The sequence below is a fragment of the Canis aureus genome, chromosome 13 (genome assembly GCF_053574225.1).
Source record: "Canis aureus isolate CA01 chromosome 13, VMU_Caureus_v.1.0, whole genome shotgun sequence".
Taxonomy (NCBI): domain Eukaryota; kingdom Metazoa; phylum Chordata; class Mammalia; order Carnivora; family Canidae; genus Canis; species Canis aureus.
The window spans coordinates 33,167,281-33,183,066 of NC_135623.1; the positions used below are offsets into that span (position 1 = coordinate 33,167,281).

General features: G+C 36.5%; 1 long non-coding RNA gene across 1 annotated transcript in view; it reads right to left on the bottom strand.

Annotated features, from left to right (window-relative positions):
- Positions 1 to 2,970: 2,970 nt before the first annotated feature.
- LOC144282259 (uncharacterized) overlaps positions 2,971 to 15,786 on the bottom strand; it is a 36,234-nt gene continuing 23,418 nt past the window's right edge. The window contains exons 5-7 of the long non-coding RNA XR_013350620.1: positions 15,459 to 15,532; positions 5,271 to 5,328; positions 2,971 to 3,406 (exon numbers count right to left, since the gene is read on the bottom strand). This is a non-coding gene — a long non-coding RNA (uncharacterized LOC144282259). The remainder of the gene's footprint in view (positions 3,407 to 5,270; positions 5,329 to 15,458; positions 15,533 to 15,786) is intronic.

A 15,786-nucleotide genomic window follows, 5' to 3' on the forward strand; every position in this document is an offset into this window, starting at 1 on the left:
GCAATTTTTGGGGATCCCCGGGTGGCGCAGCAGTTTGGCGCCTGCCTTTGGCCCGGGGCGCGATCCTGGAGACCCGGGATCGAATCCCACCCATGTCGGGCTCCCGGTGCATGGAGCCTGCTTCTCCCTCTGCCTGTGTCTCTGCCTCTCTGTCTTTCTCTGTGTGACTATCATGAATAAATAAATAAAATCTTTAAAAAAAAAAAAAAGCAATTTTTGTCAGGTTTGAACTGAGGTGATTTTATAAAAATTTAAGATTAAAATGATGTTTGACTATAGTAGAAAGAGGCATTATTCCATTATCTAATGCAATGCCCATAATTATACATATAGTTCCCAAATTATAAACCTAAGTTTTCCAAAACCTTACTTATGAGAAGAATTTTCCAGAAAAGAAAACACTGGTGACTTTCCTGAAAAACCCCACGAATGTTTATTTCATCCACAAATCAGAGGTACTGTACTGTATCAATTCCTGTGTGTAAGGATACTCAGGGAACATAAGATTAGAAAATGAAAATTTAAGAACAAAAACAATTGAACAAGATGGAATAGGAATTATTGATGAGAAAGAAATAGAAAGGAATATTTTATTTGGATTATTTTTTCAATTATTTCTCTGGGTAAATACTATTAAAGCAAGGAATTTTTTTAATGTATTTATTTCTTTAGAGAGAGTGTGCACCTGTGAGATTAGGGTCGGGGGTGCTTAGAGAGAGAGAGAGAAAGCTCAAGCAGACTGCTTGCTGAACACAGAGCCATGTGCGAGGCATCAGCCCAGGACCTTGAGATCATGACCCAGCCGAAATCAAGAGGCCACCCACTGAACTGGCTGAGCAGTTAGGCAATCCTTTATTTTTTAGGCAAGGATTTTTTTTTTTTAACAGCAATATTACTGTATTGGACATCATGGTTCCCCTAATTATCCATAACTTTCTTTCCAAAATGTTAGCCCCCATGGTTTGTAAGATGAATCTCAGTTCTGTGCTCTGATTAGTCCAAGCCACTCCTCAATGCTGCCAGCGCATTAGAATAAACAGGAAGGTTCTTAAAACTATGTTAGATGTTCGCTTCTATGGCCTCCAGTGAGTACTTGTTTGTTTATCTGGTCATGCTGTGTGGCCATGATTGAGAATCACTGGTCTATGTTAATCACAATACTGCATAAATCTAACCAGCGAGAGTTCTAGGAAGCAGGATTGGTTCAGATCTGGATGTGCTTTGCAGGTTCTAGTTAGACTGTGGCCCTCAGTCTCTCCGGGCAAGTCAGAGACTAGATGCCCACAGACAGACAGAAGCTATGATGCACTGTCTGTGGGTGATGCTTAATGATGGTAGTATAACCTACAGAAGACACAGCAAGATGGCTGAAGGTACATTTTTAGAAAATACGTCTGAAATTCACATTTTAGATCTAAATGGCATGATTTGTTAGAGCCAGTTTTGGCAACTCTGTAAGTTAAGTATTTGAGAACATCAGGGCGAATCGGTTAAGGATATAACTGGCTAGGCCCACCCTCAGGACTTTCCAAAATCTGGAATTATGATACCAAATTATCATCACCCATTTTTTTTGAAGATAGTCACCAATGGGGAGCCAACTACTCCAGACAAGACTAGCTTACGGAGAGGTCTTTGCTTTATGGGTTGGAAGACTTTTGTTTCCTGCATTTTGCACATGAAATTTACTCCCTCTGTCTCAGTGCCAGCCATGGAGAGTACCGTTGCCAACCACAGGACCAGGCATGACCAGGAAAACTAGAAGACCTCACTAAGTACATATCCCATCTGATATCTCCCTCTGTACAGGCATTCTTCCTCGCTGAATTGACTTACCTGACAGAGATGCGATGCAGGAAGATAGAAAAGGTCATGACCTTTTCCATCTGAAGGAGCTTTAGAGGAATAGGGTGGGATTTTAGACATCATCCTCCTTAAGTGGAAGGCCAACTACATACAGCAGCTCTAATTTGTGATGGGACAATATAAATTTTCAGATTTCTTCCCCAAGTCTTATTAATAGGGTGTTTGTCTTGTTTGTTTTGTTTTTCTGGAAGCTACCAGACGGGTACACTTGCAACTGTTCTCAGGGGATGAGGAGTTTTGCGGTGCCCCACACCTGGTCTGCCAAATTCCAGTGTGTCAACCTGTTGGTTTTAACAGCTACCATCATGGCTGGGAAGCTGCTGGTTTTCAAGACTATCATGGAGTTGGACAAGGGCAAGTTAAAATACTGTAAAGCGCACTGTTTTTAATCAAGATTCTCTCATTTCTCCTCAGATTACCACAAGCCTTTGGTTAATTTCTGTAGTTCTGAGAAAGTGATTGTTGCCAATTATCTACAATTTCTCATAGCTCTTATGGAGAAGTGGATTTTTATTGTCTTTATTGCACCATTCCAGAAATACTGTGTTCCATCCAGTTTGAAGGGCTGGTTTCTATTCCTTTTATCTACTTTATCTCCAGTGGGAATTGGATGTAAACATAGATGCCATATCCTTTCTCTAGATGGTTTGAATCTTTCCTGTGGCCATAATTAGGTCAAGATGGAAAATCTTTGTGTAGCTTCTGGGGTCAATTATGAAGAGTATTTCAGTGATCATGGCATTAAATGTGCTGGACTAGATAAAAATTTAGATTGCATTGATAGATTATGAATTTCTTTGGGTTTTTTTGATGTTTGGGGGGGATAAAGGAACTGAAATGAGTGGGGAATACTATTTACAGAGCACATACATAAATCAAGAATTCTAAATGAGATGGTGCTGAACTCTAGAGATAATGAATAAAATAAAACCCTATATGACATCATCAGAGTTCCATTTCTTTCTGGAGCTTATTAGGGAGAGCATAGAATTTGGGGGGGGGGGGCGAGGAAGCCACTCCGTAACAATCATCAAGCACAAAAGGTCAGAGTCTACCTACTGATTAACAACAATGATATAAAGAAAACATGCAGCAGTGGTAACACAAAGGCCAGGAAGGAAGTTATAATCAAAAAGGCATAAAAGTTTTCCCCAAGGGAATCTTGAGATTTAGACCAAAATAAGTGATAATAATCCTATATATTAGCCAAAGTAATTAATGCCAGTTTCTGCAACAGACCACCCCCAAATTTTAGAGGCTTCCTACAAAAGGTTTATTTCTCATTCACATCACATCCAGCGTGACTCAGGTGGCTCTTCTACAAGAACTTTGTTCTAACTAATGACTGAACAATCTAGATTGTTACCATCTTGCAACTCCATCTTCTTCAAATTGTTTCCAGCTACACAGAGAAGAAAAGAGTTGAAGAGACCCACACACTCTCGGCTGCCTTAAAGCAAAGCAACCCATATCTTCACTTCCTCTTGCAATAAATTGGTGGTTAAGTCACCTCCTTTACCCGGCTAGACATGTGAGGTCTCTGAAATAAAGCAGGACACATTGATATTTGATGAACACTGACGATCCTTAACAGATTTCTTACAATCTAAAAGTCAAACAACAAACAATGAAACTAATTTTTTAATGGTCTTTCTAGTCTAATTTGATAGTACCAACCAACCTTGTTGTTTCCATTATTTAGAGTCAGTTTCTGCTGACTTTGTCTTCTACGTTGCTAACTGCTAAAACTTTAAAAATATCTACTTAATGCAGCTTGACTTTTTTCTATAGAAGTGATTGAAATGATTGTAATTATATAATTTTACTCTATAAGAAAATCCTAATTTATAGGAAATTAGGTATCATTTTAAAGTAAGATGAAAATAAAAGAACATTAGGCATTTGACCATGCCCCTTATAATATTTTTTTACCTTGCTGCCAATTGCTACTTGCCTAAATCTACACTTTGTACAGAAGTTTACTCTTCTTTCCCTCCTAAATCTAATGAGGGATTTATATTCACATAAATCTGTGCTACATTCACTGACATTAAGGCTTATCCAGAGGATTTTTTTCTGTATATAATGCTGCAGTAATAAGTTATTTCAATAGACATTATTTATGCTGAACAGATTTGGGAGACTACAATGAATCTCAGTTTCATAGCTGCACTAAGCAAGGTCATTTGATTTGAGCTTCATTTGTTATTGGTACAAATCTGAATTGTAAGCCTTAAAAGGGCAGGGATAGAGCCTCTTTTTACATGAAAAAAATATATTTAGACTATAGGAAAAACACCTAACATGATATCTACCATCTTAGAAAATAGAAGTATGCAACACACAGTCTTATTAACTATGCACAAGGATGTCGTATAGCATATCTCTAGAACTTATTCATTTTACATAAGTTTATACCCTTTGAACAAGTCCTGCTTCATATCCTTCCCCTAGCTCCTAGCAACCATTATATTATATTTTTTTAAATGAGTTTGACTATTTTAGAAACCTCACACAAATGGAATCACACAGGATGTGTCCTTCTGTGATTGGCTAATTTCACATAGCATAATGTCCTCTAGATTCATTCATGTTGTCGCATATGTCAAGATTTTCTTCTTTTTCAGGAGTGGTGCCTTTTTCCTTTACTCTAACATCTCTTATGTCTAACATAATGCCTGGTGTGCACAATTCATTCTGTAAATACTTGTTGAATAAGTTAATTTATTCTAGGTTAAATATAAATGCCATAATCAGCTCTTATTTTTATGAGTCAGTTCACTTTTATCTCAATAATTAGCTAAAGGTACATATTCTCCTTCTTCTAATTCCAGATTTCCTTCGTCTCCTCTCCAAATATAACACTTGGTATCTGTCTCTATAATGTCATGATCATGAACCACGAATATTTGGTGTGATAGAACGGTAGTTCACGTGTGCATCCCGTTTACTACCCATAGGCACTGAACTTGATATACATGAACTCAATCTTCTATATGAGTATTTGTATTCTTAATATGTCTATTTCGCAGATATTATAATGAAGGTATGGAGATACTAGTAATGTGCTCAAGGTCACACAGCTAGTAAACAGCAAGGCTGGGATTTTAACCCAGCTTATCAGACTCAAAAATGTATATTCTAAACAGAGGTCCAGCCACTGTGATAATCTGCTGCCTCACTTGTATGCTGTGACTGAAACCATAATTTACTTTCAGCCAACATAATTTTCATGGGTGTAATAACAAAGGCATTTTCCTGGAGACATACCTACATAGAACAGATATTTACATTTCAAAATGATTTCCTTAAAAGTTAATGAGTCTATTTTAAGCATTAAAATTTGGAAACAGGCTCAGATTTAAAGTTGTAGATTTACCTCACGTCAACTGTACCCCACTTACTTTTATCCATTTTAGCGCAATTTTTTTTCAGTTGTGACACAGCTAACTCACAGGGCTGCTGCGAGGTTAAATAAGACAAACAACAAAAATATTTTAAGTGTTAGCAGAGTGTGTGAAATGTAGCAGCCTTTCAATACATATAAGTAGTAATAACACTTCTTTAGGACTTCATCAACAAGTTTGATTTTACAATACTAGGTAGGAAGGTGGTTTCCGGCATAAGGTAATATCCATTCCCGTAAGGATTATAACATAATTATTATTTTTTCAGTGTTTGTGCCAAATATTCTCCCGTTTTTAGTTAAGGTTTATAGTTCAATATCCTGACTAGCTTTCTGTGAAATCTCATGGTTAAATAAATAGGTAGCATAGGGACGCCTGGGTGGCTCAGTGGTTGAGCGCCTGCCTTTGGCCCAGGGTGTGATCCTGGAGTCCGGGAATCGAGTCCTGCATTGGGCTCCTTGCATGGAGCCTGCTTCTCCCTCTGCCTGTGCCTCTGCCTCTCTCTCTGTGTCTCTCATGAATAAATAAATAAAATCTTTTTAAAAATTTAAACAAATAAATGGGTAACATAAAAAGATTACCTATTGCTTTATTATTAAGTTGCAGTGACATGCTTTTATGTCAAGAGAGATGAATAAAAGTCCTCTAAGTATGTTAGTCTTTAAATTAATATATTTACAGGAACATGTAGTTTGGAGTGTACTAGAGCATTACATTGATTCTTTAGAAGTACATATGCATCAACACTGCACTTCCAGTTTATTTCCATTGGTAATCTTGTTAAATGTGAGATTTCTTGACATCTTTAAGAATAAGGACATGAAAAGCCCTTAATTCCATTTTATACTCAAAAAAATGTCAACATAAAAAGCTGTGTTTTATAGGAAATAATGCATGTTTGACTTGTAAATGCCACAGGATTTATTTTAAAATCGTAACTAATGTTCAGTTATGAATGTACACTTTGAGGATTAGCCTGTGGGTACAGGAAACAACATGTTCAGAGATCTCCTTTTCAGAACAGTAAAATACCTAGAGCATTATGAGACTTAATTGAATAAAATTTCACCATATACACACATTTATAAGCTTACAACTCTTGACAAGTTAAAACTTCATCAAGAATTCAATATCAAATAAAAATTAATTTCTACCAGCAGTGTGGCATACAACCTTAATCCAGACAGGACGATCTTACTAACACCAGTGTTCTTTGTCCAAGTAACAGTTGCCCCAAAGCTAATTTTAAAATGGGTCTCTGTTTTCTTCTTTCTTAAAGAAAGTGTCGTAAATATCTGGCACCATGTTCTCAGGAGATTGGTTTCCAAAGGACAAGACTTTTACAATTCTATTTTCCCACAAGGAAATATATTTGAGATAATAAAACATATGCATAGATATCTACGAAATACTCTTCATTCTTCATACATTAATAGGGCATATACGAATAAATATATTAACTATCTTAAAATATGTTTTATTTACACATGATAAAACATATACAATCTTGTACCTATTCAAAATCTCCTTGAACAAAGTATGATTTATGGCTTAAACAATCATTAAACACCAGTTATGTATCTATCTGGTATATGAAGTGCATATATCTTTCTTACTAATTAAATGTAAGGATAGCACAGACTAAGGCAAACCTAGGGAGTTTATTTGTGGTCGATGGTGATTTCATAGTTTAAGTTTTAAAGACCAAGGTATTTTACTCAATTATATATTTGCTTCTAAACAATAAATTACCTATCTTAAGATGGAGGATTATGAACTACAACTACTCGTGTCTGTATAGTTTTAATAAGCGCATTCTGTGTCACCCAGACTATCTATGAGACACAGGTGATGTTAAATATATTCTGTCGTTTGTGCGGGAACAGTTTTTCTCCCTTCTACTCTGTCTTGAATATGTATTAAGCTTGACATGATTCTGAGAGAATAGAGTTATTGTGACTTTACTTGTCTTACTTGTCAAATGATTTGAAGCAGACTTTAGGTCAACAGCATTTAAAATTCCCGTTGAATAGTGAAGAGCTGAAGAAATGTTCTCAGTGGGATAGAAAGGAATAAATATACTCATCATAGATCCAAACACGGAAAAAGCAGACTGGAAAAAATGCTCTCAATCTTTCTCACATCTTTTTTCTTTTTCTTCCTTTCCACCGTAGAACCTATTCACAAATGCCACTCTTGCTCTCTTTGGCTTTTAGGAAGAACTTTATTAGACAACTTAGTAATAATAAGTCACTTAATTTCTCAGTGCCTCAGTTTTCTATCTGGCAGGAATATAACATGTAACTCATGAACTGGGGTGTGTATGAACCAAATGGGAGCTTATTAGCATGAAGAATCCCAAGACCTGCCTTAAAAATTCTCTTTCACTAGGACCGGGCAATTATCTGAATTTGCTTTTATTAATAAACTCCTAGAGATTTTTTTAAAGATTGTATTTATTTATTCATGAGAGACACAGAGAGACAGAGACACAGGCAGAGGGAGAAGCAGGCTCCATGCAGGGAGCCCAATTGGGACTCAATACCAGGACTCTGGGATCATGACCTGAGCCGAAGGCGGATGCTCAACCACTAAGCCGCCCTGGTGTCCAATCCCTAAAGACTTTTGAGGCAGGTAATCTGAAGACCCTACTGTGAAATCCTGAAAATATGACAAATTCTCTCCAAGGCTCCTCCCACTTCTCATAAATCCCCAAGACATCGTTGCATTTAGATTCCATAAAAAAGGAATGAGGACTGATTTTTCAGTCTTGCAAAAGTAAAGTACAAGGAATTTTAATATTATTATAGTGTTTCAATTTATCCATTCAATTTTTTAACACTTAAATGAAGGACTTTCTGCAAGTCAACAGAATATTACAAGATAAATATATCTTTGCACGGTGATTATATTGTAGTTTATGGAACATTTCATTGAATATTACAAAACTATATAGGGGTGCTATTATGCTATCAAAGCAAAGAGCCTTTTTTTGAACATGTTTTACTCCCTTAATAGCTTCAGGGTTGTAACAGAAATAAAATTAGCATTCAGCTTGTCTTTTTCATTTTGAATTTTAGTTTGTGTTGGAACATCAAGGGGAATCCAAATTACAAAGTTTTCAAGCTAAAGTATACTCTGGAGATTATTATACACAATTTCTGTTCCCTATAAAGTGTTATCAGTCCTATTGTACCAACAATCGCAATATATTCATGTTTATATTCTCATTGTAGAGTGCCTGGCTCATTGTAGACACTCAAAAAAGTTCACTAGTGAATAAATAAATGGAATAGAATAGATAAATCCCATCATTGAACTACTTAAGGAGAAGCTAAGTAAGGTATCTGACGTCACTCATTTGGTAAGTGGCAGATTTAGATTTAGAGTCCACTCGGATCTCCTGAATCCTAAGAGAGCCCTTTAAATGTTGGTGTTTTGCTTCTGTAGACAGAGTTCTTAAGTCTTCAAAAAATGTGTTGAAAGCTGCTTCTCCTCTTCACTCATCTCCAATCCACCTTAGGTAGCATAGATTGAAACACTCTGGGCAGTGACATTGTATGTAAAACATCTTACTCCTCACAGCCTTCAAAATTGAAAACTCAGTTAATTCTAGATTATACTTGGTCTTTCTGTTTACCCGCTAGTATAACTATCATGTGACAGTAACATAAACTCGGTTTGCTGGGGCACCTGTGTGGCTCAGTTGGTTAAGCCTCTGACTGGTGATTGGGGCTCAGGTCCTGATCTCAAGGGACCCTGGATCAAGCCCCCCTCAGGGGGAAGTCTGCTTGGGATTCTCTCTCTCCCTATCCCTGTTCTTCACACCCCCTCCCCATTTGTGTGCTCCTGTGAGCATGTCAGCGCTCTCTGTCTCTCTCTCTCTCTCTCTCAAATAAATAAATGAATCTTTTTAAAAATGTAAACTCAGTTTGTAAATAGTAGCTAGTAGCCTCTGAAACCCTGTGATTCTTAAGATTCCTTTTTATTTCTGAGATTTATATTATAAAGTAAGAGTTAGTATTTTGCATCTCACCAGCTCACAGTTTTAAGATTCAAATCTGCACAAAATGTAACCACACAGTATTACCATTTTAATTCTGGCACAGAATCTCAAAACAAATGGGCTCAGTCTATTTTGGCTATCTCTTGTCACTGTGCTGGCTTTCTACAAGGCCTTGTTTGGATAGCAACATTTGTAATTGGAGTGGTTGTGTAGTTCATTAATTTTGTTATTTGCCTCTCAGGGGAAGGGAATAGTGTAGTCCATTCTGTCATGGTGTGTCTGGGTTGGGACTTTTCATGTGATATGTTTTCTAGATAGATGACATGTCATGTGTGGGGTAAAAAGTCAAGAACCAATTTAAAAAGTAATTTCAATGCCTTAATAGTAGTAGATTTGCTTATTTGTTTGCTTGAAAAAAGAAACTGAAATTCAACATGTTTAAGGGAGGACAAGATTTAAGGGATCTTATTCTTTCAGTTATCTATTGTTGTGTAACAAGCCAGCCCCAATTATAGTGGCTTAATGTGACAATCATTTTGTTATATCTCAGATTCTGTGGTTGATTGGGGCCCATACGTGAACTTTCCCTACTGATCTTGCTCAGACTATTCACATAGTTACAGTGAAATAGTGGCTGTTACTGAATGTCCGGCTCTTTATTGCTTCTCCATGTGGCCTCTCTCTTTCAACAGATCTACCTAAACTTCTTTGGTCTGGGTATCAGTGCTCTAAGATAAGGAAGGAGAAGTAAGTGGGCAGGCAAGTGGCCTTGTTAAACTACAAGGTTGACAAGTCCCAGAGCATCCCTTCCTTCATATATTGTTGGCGACTTTGGAATTGTTTTGTGCTATTTTTGGAAACTAGCCACCTCCTTCTATGTTTTTCTGGATAAATATTGATACACCCAGATTATTGATGATCTGGAGATAGTCATTGAATGCTTTCTGAAATTATTTCTGTGATTTTTAAACAGGATATTGCAACTCATCCTGGCCCACTTATTTGGTGAACTGAAATACTATCCAGTATTAACCTCTGTATTTTCACAATAAAAAAATGGAGAATGGGATTTATTGGTTGCTTGGAAAAGGTAAAGAAGAGCTGGGAATCCCATTACTGCATACATAACAAACCTCAACCCATGCTAATTTGGCTTGATGCTGCAATGGAAGACTCTTGTGGGCACAGGCATTTTTCCTTTTTAAACTGACATACTTTACAGAGATGTGATGTGGAAAAAAAAATCATCATCTTCTCCATCATAGAGAGGAATAAGATAGAGATTAAGACATCATCCATCCTCGATAGATGGAATAATAATTAGAGCAGCTATAATTTGTGATGGGAGGCTATACATTTTAGATTTCTCTACTACCTCCTGGTAGGTCTTGCTAATTAGATCAAACCTACTCTAGTTTTTTTTTAAGATTTTATTTATTCACGAGAGAGATCAAATCTACTCTAAATGACCCTCCTTCATCAAGCCTATGCTATCAAAAACTTAGTATTTTATCTCTCTCTGTCTGTTCATCCATCCATCCATCCATCCATCCATCCATCCATCCATCCATCCACCTATCCATTTATATACCTATTTCATAGATTATTTCTCTCTGAATCCAATTTGGAAATATTGGACATACTTTGTATTTTTCCAACTCTTATTTCATACATAGAGAGATAAGTTTAATAAATCAGAACAATCATCTGGTTAGGTTTAGTTGACAACATTGTCTGATTTAAAACACATTTGGCAGCAAATCCTGTTCATCATTTAATGCCTAATCATTAGCATTAAATTTTATCTCTATGTTCCAAAGATAACAAATATCGGTAGAGGAGAAAAATTCTGAAAGCATAGACTGAAAACTGCTTTACTTCAAAACAAAACAAAACAAAACAAAACAACTCCTAACCACCAAGAATACATAATCCAAAAATTACTTTAAAAATATGGTGTCAGTTCACATATGTCTGAGTGCAATCCTCTCCTCGAATCATAGAAGAAAAGCAATTAACAAGCTTGTATTTCTATAATAAAAAGGTGAAAAACTACCAATCTGCTCTGAAATCTTGGTGCTGTGATAGAGCTCCACCACATCAGTAGTAGAAAGGACTGGATCATGACCTCAGGAATCCTGGATTTTTGAGGTCCTTCATTATAACCAGTACATTGAATAAGTGGGTGTCAGGAAATGTAATCAGAAAGCAGATTTGTTTTTGCTTCTGTGGGGGAGTTCTTTCCTGCCTCTAGATAAAAATGTGGGCAGTCTCATGATTTTACACCTTATTCTTAGGTAATTAAAATTTCCTTGGCTTCTTTAAATCACAAAAGAGCAACATCGATTCAATATTTAGAACAGCTGCTCCTATGTACAAGTCAAGGCTGTTGATTTCATTCAAGGGTATAGTCAGTCGCCTTTTGACTTAGGCTTCTAACTCTCCTTTTATTACAGCTCTGATTCCTCGGAATTGAAATAGGGGAGGCTGGAAAGTGAGAGTGGGCATTCTTCAGAGGCTCCCGTGCTCATATGCAGTTCCCTCATCCCGCTTAATGCTTTTCTCTACTCTCTTGTGACTTCTTGCTTACTCTTGCAACCCCTTAGAATATAGTGATATTTGCTACCCAACACTAATGTTCTTCTGCTCCTCTAAAACAATCTTACTGGCCAAGGCCCAAGATTATCTCTCTGCCTACTTGCTCTCTTCTAGATGTGACCAGTGAGGCCCTCAGGGAACACTCCAAAGTATTTGCTTTTATAAGTAGTGTGAAAGGAAAGTTGATGCTAACTAGTGGCAAAATCCTTTTACCCTTGCCTTTGGAGCAGCTGCCTGGCCCATCTCTGCCATTTAGATTCACACCTGAGAGTCTGGAACAAATCCACCATACTTTCCCAAGTTTAGGGGACAAGTAAGTTTTCTGAGAGATCCATTGAAGCCTCTTTGTCTTGGCTTGAGAGAAAGAAGGAGTACCCCACCCACCTCCCCTGGGGAAGATTCTAGTCAGTATCTAGTTCTTCGGTCCTTTTGTGTCTATTTACCCAAGTGAATTAGGGGGTTCAAGACTCATAGAACTGGTTTTTGGTTGTACCCCCTTTGAAATTGTTCAGCATATCTGTCTTACTTGTTCAGCATATGTGTCTGACAAGCAGCATAGTGTAATAGTTAAAGACTCTGGAACTACACTCCTCAGCTTTAAATTCCAACCTAACATTTCTAGCTGCAGTTTCTTTTTCTATAAAGTGTTCTTATCTGGCTGATATTAATAATGCCTACTTGTTAAGTTCATTGTGATGAGTAAATAAGTTAATAGTATAGAACACTGAAAAGAATGGGAGTCAAGACAAGAAAAATATTATTTTAACTGTTGACTGTCTCTTTAGCACTAGAAATGTCAATCAAAAGCTGGCATATGAAATACATAGGAGAATTTACCTCTGTATGAGGTGGGAAGGTGGACATCTAAAAATATTTCAACTTTGAGACTAAGATTCAGTTAGTTAGGAGACTAGTCAGAGGTTCGATACTGCAGTGAGTAACTTGTATGAACTACAGCAAGTCCTTTAATAACTTGTATGTTTGCTTCTCTCATTTATATGTAGGATTCAGTTTTTCCCATTTCAGGACATGAAACTTCCTTATCAAAGGAAATTTATCCCTTCAACAAATGATTATTAAGCACGCACTATGTTCCAGGTATTCTAAGTGCTAAGTATACGACAATAAACAAAAACTGGAAAAAAAAATCTCTACCATCGTGGAGCTTATATCCTAGTGGCAGGACCCAAACAAATAAAATATGTATAATGTCTTATAGTTGCCAATAGAATGACAAAGGGACTTGTACTCAGAAGAAGAGGAATGATCTGGATGTCCTCAATTCCCTTGACAGAAGTAATCCCATGTTTAGGGCATAACAAAATGAATTCTGACCAACTTCACGCAGATAGTGATGGCAAGGATGTGAATACAACACAGCAAAGGGAAGAGGCTTTTGCCAGGAACATGCAGTACTCTGGGCTCCCACTCTTTTGCTGGACAGTGATGGTGTTGAGGACAGCAGGGGAGAGGCCTCACATGGAGCTCACAAATCTTCTGGGCTCCCATCTGGACTTCCAACAGAGTCTTGAGACTGAGCAGGGGCAGCCTTACTTAGAACTCCTTATCCTATGCTCCTGTGTGATTCTTAGGCAAGAAGTCTCTAAAACTTGCTGTCGTATCTTGCAGATGGGGGCAATAAGAAAAAGGAAAAAGAATCCGTTTCATAGAATTATGTATTTGGAGTTCTTCCTAACCAGAATGAAACATTACTTCTGTGATCTATAAATGAAAAGCTCAGAAATATAAGCATCATTAAAAAAAACTTATATTTATCAGAATATCTAACACTGAAAAAAAAAACTGACAGCTTCAAATGTGGATGAGAATGCAGATCCAGCCGGGTGCTCATGTATTACTGGTGGGAGTGGAAATTGTTATAATCACTTTGAAAACTGGTTTGGCAATAGTTCTAAAATTAAGCATACACCTACTCTGTAGCACAGAATTTACTCATGAGGAGTGAAAGCACATGTTCACACACACACACACACACACACACACACAAATGTTCATAGCAACTTATTTGTAGTCGCTCAAAACTAGAAACAGCCCGGATGTCCACCAAGAAAATGAATAAACTGTGGCCTACTCATATGGAGGACTGCTTACTACTCAACAATGAATAGGAAAGCAACAATATGGAGAAATCTCAAACACAGAGAACTCGGGGAAAGAAATTTTATGAGAAAAACTATATACTGTATAAGCTATATGAAGTTCCAGAAGAGGAGAAACTAATCTATGCAGAAAAAAAGAAATAGTTGTTTCTGGGTTGGTGGGAATGCATGGAGAAAGGGTATGAAAGAAATTTCTGGGGTTTCAATAATCTGTATCTTGATAGAAATTTGAAGTTGCACAAGTGTATGCACCTGAACTTCCTGAATGGTACACTCAAGGTTTTTGCATTTCATTGTATGTAAAATTGAGCTCAAAAGGAAAAAAAAATCTGTAAAATATTAAACTCCAGTTAGTATCACACATACTTAAACATTTGGGGATATGTACTGATATCTGCAAGTTATTTGGAAAAGCATCAAAAAATAAGATGCATTGATAAGTGGATAGTGGGATGGATAGAAAATAAGGTTATCCAGCAAGTAGAGAAAAAGTTAATCATAGAATCTGGGTGGTTGGTACATGTTTATCTACTATAAGCTGATTTTCTTTAAGCTTGATCATTTTCAAAATGACCTTAGGGAAAAAAAGTCTGGTTTGAGGTGGGAATACTATCATGGCTCATGTATTGTACAAATTCAAACAATATGAATATTTATAGCTTTGTTGTGTGCCTCTTATTGAGATGACACAGATGATAGGACATGCATTCATTCATTCAATAGTTATTTATTCAGCAATTCCTTATCAATCTTTAATAAGGAGAGGCAAAGTATCTTCTGTTCCTTTCCTTATATTCTTTCTTTTTAAAATCTATTTCTGATATTTTATCCTAAATAGGTAGTCCATCCTTTTTCTTTTCATTCAAGAATAATTGACATACTGCATTGTGTTCACTGTAGTGATTTAATATTTACATACATTATGAAATGGTCACCACAATAAATCTAGTCACTACCTGTCACCATACCAAGTTGTTAAAATATTGTTGACTCTATTCCCTAAGCTGTACGTTAGATTCATGTCTCTTATTTTATAACCAGAAGAGGTACTTTTATCCTTTTCACCCATTTTGTCCATCTCTCACCTACCTCCCCTCTGGCAACCATCAGTTTGTTTTCTGTGTTTGAGTCTGTGCTCTGTTTTGTTTCGTCTGTTTGTTTTGGTTTTTAGATTCCACATATAAATGAAATCTTGTACCATTTGTCTTTCTCTGTCTTATTTCACTTAGCATGGCACCCTTTGGGTCCAACCATGTTGTCACAAATGGCAAGATTTCATTCTATTTTATCACGTGGTAATATTCCATAGTATATAGACACATCATACCTTCTTTATCTGCTCAGGTATTTATGGGCACTTAGGCTGCTTCTGTATCTTGGCTACTGTAAATAATGCTGCAATGAACATAAGGGTGCATATGTCTTTTTGAATTAGTGTTTTTATTATCTTTGGATAAATACCTAGAAGTGGAATTGTTGAATCAGATGGTAGTTCTTCTAGTAGAGGAAGAACAAATCTTCAGTTTATCATTATTCTGCAAATAAATAATACAGCATTTATGCTAGAAATAATTTAAAACAATTTTCCTTTAAAATCCTCAATGCTGTGTAGATATATTATATTTGATTTGAAATAATTTAAATAATGAACTTTGCGAAAACAAGTTCTAGGGATAAATTTTATGGTGTGTCATATATTGAACCGAAGCTAGCAGATTTTCTCCAATTAATACTCTTCATGTCTTTCATCTAAAGTACAGTCATAAAATATTAGTTTCTGAAATTAATT